This window comes from Clinocottus analis, unplaced genomic scaffold (assembly GCF_023055335.1).
Source record: "Clinocottus analis isolate CAN_PGR_092001 unplaced genomic scaffold, fCliAna1.0.p SCAF_9, whole genome shotgun sequence".
Classification (NCBI taxonomy): domain Eukaryota; kingdom Metazoa; phylum Chordata; class Actinopteri; order Perciformes; family Cottidae; genus Clinocottus; species Clinocottus analis.
This window is the reverse complement of record NW_027176251.1, coordinates 20,206,287-20,219,345: the sequence shown is the minus strand read 5'-3', so window position 1 is coordinate 20,219,345 and position 13,059 is coordinate 20,206,287. Positions and strand designations below refer to the sequence as shown.

General features: G+C 46.2%; 1 protein-coding gene across 8 annotated transcripts in view; it reads right to left on the bottom strand.

Annotated features, from left to right (window-relative positions):
- adgrb1a (adhesion G protein-coupled receptor B1a) overlaps positions 1–13,059 on the bottom strand; it is a 141,943-nt gene that overhangs the window by 87,925 nt on the left and 40,959 nt on the right. The gene's annotated exons all lie outside the window — the stretch shown is intronic.

Sequence of the window (13,059 nt, the reverse complement as noted above, 5' to 3'; positions counted from 1 at the left end):
AGAAGCACCTGGATGAACCGCTCCTGTCTCTGTGTTGCAGTGTGTCATTACGTCTAATTCTGCTAGCAGCAGCAGGACCAGCCAGGCCTTTTGCCTGCTATTAAAGAGCGTTTAAAAACAGATGAAGTGCTACGCTGCCTTCTGGTACTTGTCGCTCTAGTGCCACACAGGGACCCACCGCAGTGGACGGGTTCACTTCTACTTTGAGCAAAGCTGAAGGCTGGGAAGAAACAGAGCGTCTGCATCACAGTCTGCATTTCAGAGGCAAAGAATTCTCTGCAACGATAACGTTTCTGCATGAAGAGTGATTATACAGTAATAAGAGATAAATAAAATAAATACATTTCAGTGTAATAGCTCAGAAGACTGAGCACATCCTGGATGGCCCTTTGAGTATTTGTATTCAATTTCAGTTTTCATTCTTCAAATAGAGCATTATCTTTTTTTCAGGGGCAGAAATAAAATGCTTCCCAGAAGGAAATGAAAAGCAAGCAGGGTATCATCTCTAGATGTTTGGCATCAGACGGCGAGAGTCAACACAACCGTTTGCAAAGGACTGGTGTGACAACGGGCCTTGAAAACCCAACAAGGGAAACGAAACACCAGAATAGGATTTTGTCTGATGGGAAATGGTAAAAAATTTGAATTTCTGCTTGAAAAAAATGCATCCCTTCTTCTTCTTCTGCTTCTTCTTCTTCTTCTTCCACTGTGTGACAATACGTTGTAGTATTTTTGATGGACCGCAAATGTTTTGGTGATATTCCATGAGCAGCTGAAACACAAGACAAACTGGAAGTCCATGAGAGTAATAGCAGTTCTGAAAGGGGCGGGGCTTGACCCTAAGGGGCGGGGCTTGTCCCTGGCTGCAGTGAGACGCGTGGTCAAACTGTTATCAGAGGCGTGCGAGTGAAGAAAGACTTTCTGTGAGAATTGGCTGCTAGAGTTTCCCCACCTGCCAAATCCCACTTTAACAACTGACATGTGTTTATTGAATAATTGATGCTCTCCTCAAACTATCACAGATTTGTTCTTTTCACAGTGAGATGCGTCATGTGGTCAGCTCATAATTCCTTCTCCTTGAACAGATGACAGAACTTTGCTGATGTCAGCAGCTGCAGGGTCCAAGGATGGTTTCTAACCTTCAACAAACAAACTATCATTAAAAGCAAATGTATCTCCTGAATGTGAAGCAGAAGCAGCAACACCTCGGACAGAGAGCATCATCATCATCATCATCATCATCATCAAGGATGTTCTGCCACAGTACGCTGAGAGAAGAGAGAATTAGATTGAGCTGAAACAGACTGAACAAGCTTCCCCATCAGTGGAGCCTCTGGGCGTCTGAGCCGCAATAATAGACCGTGTTCTTTGGAATAGCCGAAAATAATTAATTGTAATTTTCATTTGAGATTAGATTGCACATTATAATCTTTAGCGGATATGAAAGCAATGATAAGATACAAATTCTGTAACGCACATGAACGAGAAACTGTGAAAAGGCACAAGCTAATCACGTCGGGATGCTTTGATGAGAAATAAATGAGTAAATAAATCAATCCCAACTGAGACGGAGAAGAAGAGGAGCAGCTCCTGGAGGAGAGCAACATGATGATGTCGTTCATGCGATGTGCCATAGTTGTGGTGGGACTGAGGCGTGGAGCCATTTAATAAAAGATAATGATTATGAGTCAATGGCTTTGACAAATACACAACAAAACACACAACAATGCTACTCGGCTACAAATATTTTTGGTAGAGTGCTTTTATTGTGAAAGGTAAGAGTAGGAGTGGATCTGGTCTTTGTCAAGGTACGGAAAAGGTAGGTTGCCTTTTTTCTGCGTAATATTTACAATCGAGTCCAAAAATATATATTTAAATAAAAATAAATACCTTAATTTCCATGTAGCTAACGTGGTTCTATGGGTTGATTTGTACATTTTAGATGAAAACGTTTTTGAAAACATGCCCTGCTACTTTCATGGACAGAATGTGTGTTCAGCGATGTTTCCCTCTCCATCACTGCTCCACAGGTGGAGGTGAGCAGTGAGCGGGTCCAGCTACGAGTGCTGGTGCTGGTGCTGGTGGTGGAGGTCAAGAGGATGTTCAGTTTCAAGTGAGGAGCAGAACTATGAAAATGAAAAATAGTTTAAATAGCCAACAGTTTGTCAGAAACTTCTGCAGCTAATTATTTTAAACGTGTTCCATTTGAAGTGAATGACATGTCTTTACCATTAGTTTATTATTTCATCTCAAACCTTTGGATTGGTTCTTTATTATGGATGAGTGTTTGTACCTCTTCATCATACACTGAATTGTTGGCACCTGCTTTTCATGCTTTTCTTGACATGAGTGAGGACATTTCCTCCAGGAATTGATGCTGAGAAATTCACCAGAATGCCGGAAATGGAAGTGAACCTCTGCACGGTCATAGCCGGAGGTAAAGACCTGCGGCGCTTCGGTCTGAGCACACATTAGGAGGTGACTCTCACGAGAAGCTCCAGTTCACAGGAACCGACTCTGCAAACCGCCTGCCGAGCTTTTAGAGAAGCAAATGTCTGGACGGACAATTATCCCAAAAAACACACACAAGCCCTCACAGTTCACTGAGAGAGTGACAGTTCAGGAGGACCGGCCTGATGAGTGTTGTCGGACTGTCTCTGTGGGATTTCTGTGTGCGTGCGCGTGTATGTGTGTGTTTGTATATGTGTGTGTGTGTGTGTGTGTGTGTGTGTGTTGTTACAAGAGCGCTTGGAACACGTCTGCAGTAATGAGTTCTCTTCTTGGACCTGGCAGGGTTTTGGCAAAGATCTGCTCAGCCTATTGTGTGTGTGTGTGTGTCTGCGTGCTCGTGTGCGTGCGCGCACAAGTGTGTGTGTGTGTGTGTGTGTGTGTCCTACGTCTTGAGTGGGTGTGTGTTTCTGACAGTGTGTCACCTCTGGGTGTCATTCCAGGTGAACGCCAAGGAGAGCAGTCTTTACAGCCGCCCTGCAGAGCTACCGCCTGCTCTTAACAAGGGCACACAGAGGCACGCCGATGCAACAACACACACATGCACACACACACACACACACACGTGTTCTCACACACACGTCTACAGACAGTTTATCTCCCCATCCAGCTTTGATGCACAGCAGCAATAACCTCGTACATGCCTGTGTGCTCCAGGTAATTCATCTTCATTGCCCGAGTCATCAAATCTGAAGAACGACAGTGAAACAGTCACCCAAGGAGACTGGCGACATGAACACACACTGTGGTCTCACACACAGACCCAAACAGACACACACACACACACACCTTCACCTTTCTGAGACACAATGCAGTCTTTCATAAAAGAGCACTTTTTTAGAGGAGGAAAAGGGGATTAGATTCTCCTCGGCTCTTCTAGATTTCTCAAAAAGAAGAAGAAAAAAGTGTGTGATGAAGTGTAAAATAGAGAAAGAGAGAGAGAGAGCAGCGGCGAGCGGGCGAGCGGTGACGGGCCGCCTGTCAGAAGACACGGGGATCCTTATCGTGCCGTAACATCACCCGCCGACTATTCTCCTGCAGTCACACATGACTGATGAGGGAGGGGAAAAAAAGTTCAACGTGTCTTTTCTCTAATCCTCACACTTTCCTTTATGGCAGGAAATTAATGGCCTCTCGCGTAGGACACTTTCTCTCTCTCTAACACACACACACACACACACACACAGTCTGCTCGCCGTGCTCATCCCGGAGCGGTGCGTTTTATCATCCGCCGTAAGTAGCGGCGGTAAAATTGCTTAATTAAAGCATGAATGTTTAATAAAGCCTCGGGCGGCGTGCAGAGCGACCTGAGAGAGGCCGTCCCTCGACGAGGCGGCGTCGGGGGAAGGAGACGGACAATTCCTGGACTCCTTCGCACTGACTCTTAAGTTGAAGTGAGTCCTTTGACAGCGAGCAGGTGGAGCTGGTAAAGGCCAGAGACTTCACCATGTTCACTTCTTCTGCTCCGTCGCGGCTCCTGAGCCGATGCAGTGACCTTAACCCTGGGCTGCTTTCACTTGATTACTTCATACACAGACTCGGCCACTAAACGTCCCGTAGGCACCAGTTGGATGATAAGTCGGCCAAACAACCGGTGATTGTGAATATATTTGCCCAGGTGTGTGTGCGGCGGAGCCAAATGTCAAGAAAGGAAAAGATTCTTGGACCTTTTGGCCTCATTAAAGATATGAAGTGGTCACACCACCATGTGAGAAAAATAATGTGCATTATTCTGCGGCGTACATTAGCGTCGACGTTCCGCTATCGAGCTGATTTATGTGCTAGTCTTATCAGAGCGAGCAGCCTCGTGAAAAGCACTCTGTTAGCTGTTCTGTTAGCGTAGCTGCGGCGCTACTTTCAAGTGGTGCTTGAAACAGAGTTACAGCTGAAGCTAAAGCCTCGTGCCATCATAAAACATTATGAATCACTCTCCAACACGGCACACGGCTGAAGGTACAGTGAAACTCTACAGACGTGTCCAGCAATCCCCTCGGAAAGAGATGAAGGTGGCAGATCAGCTGAGGAATAAACACACAGAGATGTGTCCTCATAAGAATAAACAAAACAAAATGAAGGAAGCTTTCTGCAGCCTGACCTCTGCTTCCATCGAGATGAAAGGAACAGAAGTTAACGGATAACTGCGTCCGGCCTGAGCATCTCACAAACTGTGGCTTGGCTCAAGGGTCAGGGTGCTGGAGCCAACAACCAGCAGGAGGAGAACAGGAGCGCAACATGTAACCCGTTAAAAACTCTGAAAGCAATGTTGGCTCCAGACCTCCTTTTCCCTGTGTTTGAGTGTTTTTCCCTGTGTTTGAGTCATCGTTGTGTTCATTTTATGTAGTTATTCAGCAAAATCTTCAAAAAAACAAAAAAAAAAACACTTTTTAAAGATATTTTGACCGTAACTATGAACATCCAGCGAGATATGAGCCAGATTCACCAAAAATGCCTCCTGGCGCGTCAATAAGACACCTTTATGGAAAGATTAGGACCTAAAGAATCAGAATCTGCAACAAAAATCACAATAAAACAAAGTCTTGACCTGTTATGAAGGAGGTTCAGTCAGAAAACTGTGTTCTGTTCAAAAAATGAAAAGATTACATATTTTATGCCAAAAGATTGCCTGAATGGGGCATGCTGAGAAAATTGGTGAGGGAGGACTTTTGCGCACGGTTTCCAAAAGGTCTAACACACACATACACACACACACACACGGTGTGAAGACATGTGCTGTCACACAGAAGAGACATCTCAAGCAAAGGAGAACTCATGGTGAGAGCTACAGTAAGTCTACAGGCTCCTCGCCACCTGAGTGGACTGCGTGAAGGCTGTTTGTTGAAAAGAGGCGCACCTGTCTGTTGTTGTTGGTGACACCTGATGGGGGTGTGTCTGTTGCAGTGTGCTGCGTCTTCGTTGCAGTGTGTTTCCAGGCAACCACAGAATGAGAGCTAATGGTGGTTTAACACACACCACGAGCATGTTAACCGTACGCTACCTCACCGCTAATAGCCCCGTTTAAATCAATGAAGGCGATGCACGGTCTCCGGCGCCGCCGCACTACTTTGCCTCCTGCTGTTTCCTGTTCAGATCACGGTAACTACGGTTGGTAAAGCCGTGCGGCTCCGGGGATCAAGCGACGGTTCCAGTAACGACGACGCTAATGACGTCGGCCGCTTCTCGGCTCTGAGATTTTTCAACTGGAGGCGCTGCAAAAAAAAAAACTTGAGGCACTCATCAGCGCAAAGAGCAGATGGCCGCTGCTGGTAAGCATTCAGTCTTATAAGGACTGGACGTATAGAGGCGGTGATGTCTTGGGGCCGTACAGCATCTACTGAAGCCAGATCTGTGGCTGCAGGCTGGAGGCTGGGCCTGTCCACGCTTACGACCGCCATTTTCTTCCTGTGTGACAACTACAGCAGCAGCATATTGTAAACAAGCAGCTCCTTTAACAGGAAGCACAGCAGTAAAGCGTTAATGATGCCGAATGCTCGGCACAGCTCCATCCTTTTAAAAGTTTACCCATGGTGCACTGCTGGGCACGTGTCAGAATCCCACTCCCACGATCTGCTCAACGCCGACTCAAATGCATCAATATCGTACTGACTCGACTTGGGGAGAAGTAACTCGTATGCTCGTAGTGGCAGATCTCTAGTAATCACACTGATGATCATCGGCGTGGTGGACACGCCGTCGCCGCCGAGGCGACCACACGGGCGACCACACGGGCGACCACACGGGCGACCACGTGGGCTCCATAATTGTTTTCCCTGCCTCAGTTCCAAAAAGAACAAGCTCCATATGAAAGCTTCTCAAACGGGCTGCGAGGCTCCCCGGTGCCTCCCGCGACACATTCACTCCTGCCCACACGGCGCCCACACGGCGCCCCCCGTGGCGAGCGCCGCACCTCACTCCCTCCACCTGCTCGCACGCAAAAATCTGTTTTACGCTCTCCCTCGGGCAGCCACCCACACTCGGTCACGAGGGACCGGTGCGTGGTTGCACCGGTGAGTGTGCGCTGTTTTCTAGTGGGACATGTCCGTGTGTGTGTGTGTGTGTGTGTGTGTGTGTGTGTGTGGAGAGGCGCTAATGCATTCGACCTGCTTTAGGATTCCTCGGCGCTCCCTCACGGAGGCGGTCGGATCCCTCCGTTTAGCAGCATTGTGGCCGGTCGGCGCTCACATTCATCTTCCTCAACCGCAGCCGGCTGCAAAGTGGAAGTCCGGGGGGGTTCATGAGCATTTCCTCCTTCTTTCTATCCGCCGTCAGCTCCAGTTGGACCGACTGGTCTTTTGTTACCCCCACCTCCCCTCCCATCCCTTCATCACAAGCGTCAGGCAGCTCTGAGTAGGCTGTGATCAAAGTTGTGAAGCGATGCATCTCAACCCGTTCTGGCATTTACAGAACCAGTGCAGTCAGCTGAAGCTCACACGGAAAGCAGAGTTTCAAGTCATGTTTCCCTTGCTGTCACTTTAGTACCCAACACACACACACACACACACACACACGTCTATCATTGGTCTACTGCCATCAGAACGATTAACAAAGTGGTTGTACAGCTGCTCTGAAGCCAGCTGGGTGTGCAGTTTAAAAAATATGTTTCAGACATTTTACAGTGAGAAATGTGTGAGTGCTCTCTGGTGGACAGTCTATGTGACAAAGATGCAGTGTTTCTATGCATGAAGGTAGTAACCATGTAGTTATCGCTAAAGAAAAATACAAATGAGAAAATAACTTAAACTACACGTTAGAGCTTGATCACTAGTGGATTTTTAATATATATATATAATAAAATAACAATATCTCAGAGCAGAAAAAGCCAAAAGGCCGTTATCACCACTTCTGTTGAGCGCCCTAACACAGTTACACGTCACGCTCTTCATATGTATATATGAAGCCAGAGAGCAGGATGATGAAGAGTAAGTTAATGTAACAGCACGATTACATGACTACTGATCTGTTGGTCTTGGCTTGTGAATGAACAGCTGAAGATGTTGCATTATATATTCAAAAGATCACTTTTGCAGCAAGAAATAAACTGACAACCGGTCAGATATGACATGATAATAAACTACTCTTCTGCTCGCCACATAATCAGCTGTTCAGCAACGATTACCACCATATTCAAATTTAATATCGGGGCTATATATATATATATATATATATATATATATATATATATATATATATATATATATATATATATATATATACACTCTACAAGTGTAAAAAGCACGATCAACCCCCCTGCTACTCACACACACACACACGAGTTGTTATCAGTGCTTCTCGCCTAGGACTGACACACACGTCCTGATGACAGAGACCTTTACGACACACACACACACACACACACAGCAACTAGTCATAGCTTGTTGACAGCCGCGTCACTGTCACTGCTACGAGCGCCACGCTCTGCCAGGAACCAGGATTTGAGAAAACTGGAAGCAAAAGAAAGAAAGCTCAGAGTAAAAAAAAAGGAAAATAATATTCGGTGTGTCATGTCAGGATCTGTTCCCCAGGGTCCAACACAATGACAACAAAAATACAAATCTATACTGTGTGGCCAGTTGGCAGCTCTTGTCAAAGGACCGGACAAGATCATCTTTGTCTGTCAAGCATCAGTAACAATCGCAAACTGGCAAAAGAGACAGTTCTCTCCAACCATCCTGTCCCAGCATGCACTGGGCCAAAGTCAAAGAGTAGAGTCCCGTCCACAGCCTATATATAATCTATAGGTACACCATGGAGTCTGTCACACAGGACGAGTGAATCAAACACATTAGCCATGTGTAAATGAAAAGCATGCGCCTCACGGTGGTGGGTCCATGTATCTGAAAGAATACTGAAATACTTTCTCGCCAAAGGAGAAAACGCAAGTGACCTATACAGTTTATGCCCAAAATGCTGACAAAGTATAACTATACAGTTATATGTGGTGAATGTGTCATGGTGCATTTCATTAATTCATGGCTCAGTATTCAAGTGGCTGCTTGTTGCTGACTGGCAACATCCCATCATGTTCACTCAGGTGTGCAGGGCCGTCTTCATAACTACGCTTCTGACTACTTATCAATGCAGTTTGCTGCTGCACCTTGACCTGCACCTTCAGGCAGCCTCCCACAGTCAAAATACTAATGCTGTGAATGTGTATCGCTGCGTATATGTGCCCACACTGCAGTTAACTGCCTTAACTGTTACAGTGTGATTCAAACCTTTTGCTATTTCTCTTTTTCTTTTCTGCTTTATCAAAAACATACTGTACCGTTTGGAGGGGCCTTTGAAAAGGACCAGACCTGGTTGGTGTTTCATGGTGTTGGCATTCGTTTAAAGATCCAGCACTTTATTGGGATAAAGTATACATGCACCTTCACATCTATTACTAATTTAGGGTCTTCAAATGTCCCGCAGAAATATGTAAAGAACGAGTAAATTCCCCAGGAGAGCAAACCCCTCGATTAAAACCTGTTTTATTGTTTTCATTTTGTTGTCAGCGTGACGCTGCTTACAGCTCAGCCTTCTTTCTGTGTGTGAGGTGTTTTAGACTGTGGCACTGTGTCCTTGTGTGGGGATTTTCCAAGCTTTATTAAATATTTCACATTTGAGAATGACTGCAAAGCCAAACGTGAACGCGCGCGAGATGCAACCCAAGGTCACGGCATTGTGGGTGAGTTGTATCTGTCCCCCTTCACCTTCACTTCCCTGTGACGGTCGTCTCTTCTACACTTTTCTGAAAGCCATCTTCAACGTGTCTCTTTTGTTCAGATTGAGTCATGTGCTCTCTCATCTCCCCGCATCTCTCTCGTCCATCCTTTAATCACTCACTGCCTCCCCTGCTGTCCACCGCCGGCTAACAAATGAGTCCCTTTCCTGCACCGTGCCACACCACATTTCGTGACACAAATCACACCCGTCCACACACACACATGCACGAGCCCACATGAGAGATCTGCCCAAATGGATTTCCACAGCCAATACCTCGAGAAGCTACCAACAGACTATTTTTTTCTCCTCCCCAAAACCTTTAACTTTGACCATTTGAATGTCAGAACGTTCCAGAAATAGCCCTGAAATCAGCAGTCGTCTTCAACTTAAAGGTTAAAGATTTCTCCCTGCGTTCACGCAGTGAGCCATGGACGTATGAAACACAGACTCCTGCTAACTGTAATCACCATATTAGGGCAGACTTATTTTTTTTTAATGACATTTCAATGAAGCTTTTCTTTTGGGATGACATTCATTTTCTTGGATATTTGTTATGATTTCCTCCTTGCCATTCAGGGACGCTGAGCCTCTTAATTGAAACCAGAGTGGTATTGATAAAAACTGCAACAAACCACGAGACGTATCCATTCATCCACTCATCCCTTTAAATTTGTGCAAAAGGTCACTTAGAATCAGTGTAGGTTAAGCGCGCCCTATTGATCATCCCATTGACACAGGGGAGCGGATAATCAAGCTGTACCATATCTGTCATACCAGAGGTCGACCCCGCTCACCGGGCAACATCGGATTTTGTATTACTTCTAATAGAAGGGTAACGCTGGGCGCATCAATCTGAATGCCAATACAATAATCTAACCATTCACCCCACATGCACAAAGGGCCTGTCCATGCAGGGGTGGAATGTATTATTAAAGGCGACGCACTACAGCTGCCTTTGCATCTCCGCACATTGTCGGTTCATCATTTCTTTCAACGATTAAACTTTTTCACAGGGATTAAATCGTCAGTGAGGAATCAGCACCATGCCTTCTCCAGAACGGATGGAACAGAAACAGACATCGACAATCACTCTTTCTGTGATGATCGTGAAGGAAGTTAAATGCTCACCGCCAACTTTAACCACAGCGTCTGTGAGCACTGAAAATGGTGTTTGTGAGGCAGATACATCACTACTGATTGGTTAGGATGAAATGAAACAAACAAAATTACATCTCGTAGCAAATTGCCGGATAAGAACGACGACGTTGGACAAACAGTGTTGGGAAAGTTCACTTTCTACATGAACTAGTTCAGTTCATAGTCCATAATTCAAAATTTTGAACCAAGTTCACGGCTTCAAAAAATGAACTCGTTCAGTTATTTCTTTTTTAATATGTTGCAGCTATAATTGAAATCTCTATCTGCTGCAGTACCGCTCTTGGCCTCTACGCAACTCGGCGCTCTCACACTCTCCAGACATCGGGCTGAAACATTCAGACGCAACACTGATGACAAAAACGTCGAAAACAACATAACATTTTCTGTTTACGTTTATGTTTCTGCAGACGATGTTTCCAACCAGCTGCATTCAGGGTCCAGCTGAGTCTTGTTCTCAACTACATTTAAGTTCCCTGTTATCTGCTTTTGCAAAAAACTTCGGCACATTTCTTTTTTTAAAAATTCCCGAGCCAAAATTCCCGTGTAAACTTTCCGGAAATTTACCGGAAACTTTCCGCCCCTTTGCAACTCTAAGCGTAATACTACTCCGTCTCAACCACACCAGACACCACTGCATAGATTGTCGTGGACACTTCGCTCCATGCTACTCCACCGCAGCAATGAGTCAAGCTGTCCGGCTTCGTGTCCACCGAGCACTCTCTGTCAGGGTTCTTTAAAGTGGAGCAGGTTAGCCCCGAAGCTAGCACGAACAAGCTAGCACGCTCACTTGAGACGGGACTAGCTGTCCTGCTTGAAGTGACAAGCCGCTCCTCTGAGTTTTGCTCATCTTTTTTTTCTTTCCACTGTGTAACTCACTGCCTTTATCGGTCAAACGTAGTATTGTCGTTTAACAGATAATTATCAACATCTCTTTCGTCTTTAACGGACTCTAACTTTGCTCTAACTAAATGAAAGTCTCTGTTGACCCTGATTTGGTATTATTTAGTTCTCTCGTCTTGTATCCTGTGTCCTTGGTATCGACAAGTACTCAAGTGTTAGTATGTGTACTTGTACTTGTGGGAACTGGGCATCCCTGTTTTTGTTAAATGATGTGTATGGTGTGGTTAATGACATTATGGTTGATATGAATACATTGTTAATTGGAGGTCTGTGGCGAGATCTTGACCAGTAATACACGTCCATCCACGTCCGACTTCAACACTCAGCAATCCATCTCGCTGCTTCCTGCAGTGCCGCTGAACATTGGCACTAAACGTACATTTTAACTTCGTCCAATACAGACTTATGACTTGGAATACTGGGCTGCGAAATTGGCTAAAATGATGTCTGGCTGCATAAAACAAAGTGCCAATTCACTCTGATTATCGAGCGACTTCTGAGGAGCACCAGAGAAAAGCTTTCAGATTCTGCACAAAGTGGTTTGCATAAAACGTTCCTATATCAAACTTTTCTCTGATAAACTGCTTAGACGAGGAAAATTGGCTTTTTTTAAGTTCCATTTTCATTGACTTTTCATGCTTTGGATACACAGGACCATGCAGTTGAGCAGAGGGCAACGCTTCCACACTGCCCGTAAGGAGACAAAGCCCACGTAGAGCCCCTAACCCGCTGTCATCGGGTCTCGCCCCTCCGCCTGCTACTGGGCGGGAGAGAGGGAGTATCAGACTGTAATCTATGAACTCTCGGGTCACTGAAGGTGCTGAGACCAAACGGGTTCCCTGAACCAAGCCACAACGATCTGTCCTCATTAAACCCGCTCCACCCAGACAACTCCCCCTCTTCGCTCTCCTTTAATCTACTCCCCCTCTCTGTCTCCCTCGTCTCTGTATTGTTTTCTCCCCACTCATCACTCACGACCATCACCCTTCCTCTCCTCTCATCACTGCACAGCGGGCCGTAATCTATTTCCACAGAGGATCCATTCCCTCTCCCCATCCTCTTTTTTATCTTCATCCACCAATTCAACTCACTAAGTCGCCCATCCAGCCATATATTCACTGGCTGCTCGCCTCTTCCTTTTTGAGCTCATCACAGGGTAGCTCGCTCACTCTGAAACCAGGATTATCATCGGAGAGACGCTTCGCCCGTGTGGGTTGACAGAGGGAGAAAAAAAGCTGTAATATGCCCTTCTCTTTCCATCTCTACACAAGCCAACAGTAGATGGTATATTCCTTTTTTTTCTTTTTCTCGCACCTTTAGGCACAAACAGCCCACACCCCGCTGTTGAGCACCGTAAGTGGGATTACATAAGCGGCGTAACTAGCGGAGAGGAGGCTGCGGCGGTGGCGAGGGGATATTAGCCGCTCTGGAGACTGGAGGAGGATAAGGCAGGAAGATACCCACCGCAACATCTCCTCTGCTTAGTTGGCTTCCCACGACTGGCTCAGAGTCAGCCCACTATCAGCCTGGGGAGGCAGCGATGGTGGCTCGGGAAGAGGAGGACTACCGAGAGAATGAAACCACAGGCTGATCGAGGGGAAGCGACCGAGAGAGGCAGGGGAAGGAGGGAGAGATGGTGGAAAGGTTAGGGGGAGGGAAATGGAGCCGAGAAATGTTCCATCCCCTTTGGCCACAGTCCTGAAGAAGCCAGGATAGAGATGTCAGGCCACATCCTGTCTGCCGAGTCGAGGGGAGGGGAGGGGAGCCGGGGATCAAGCAGCAGACAATTAG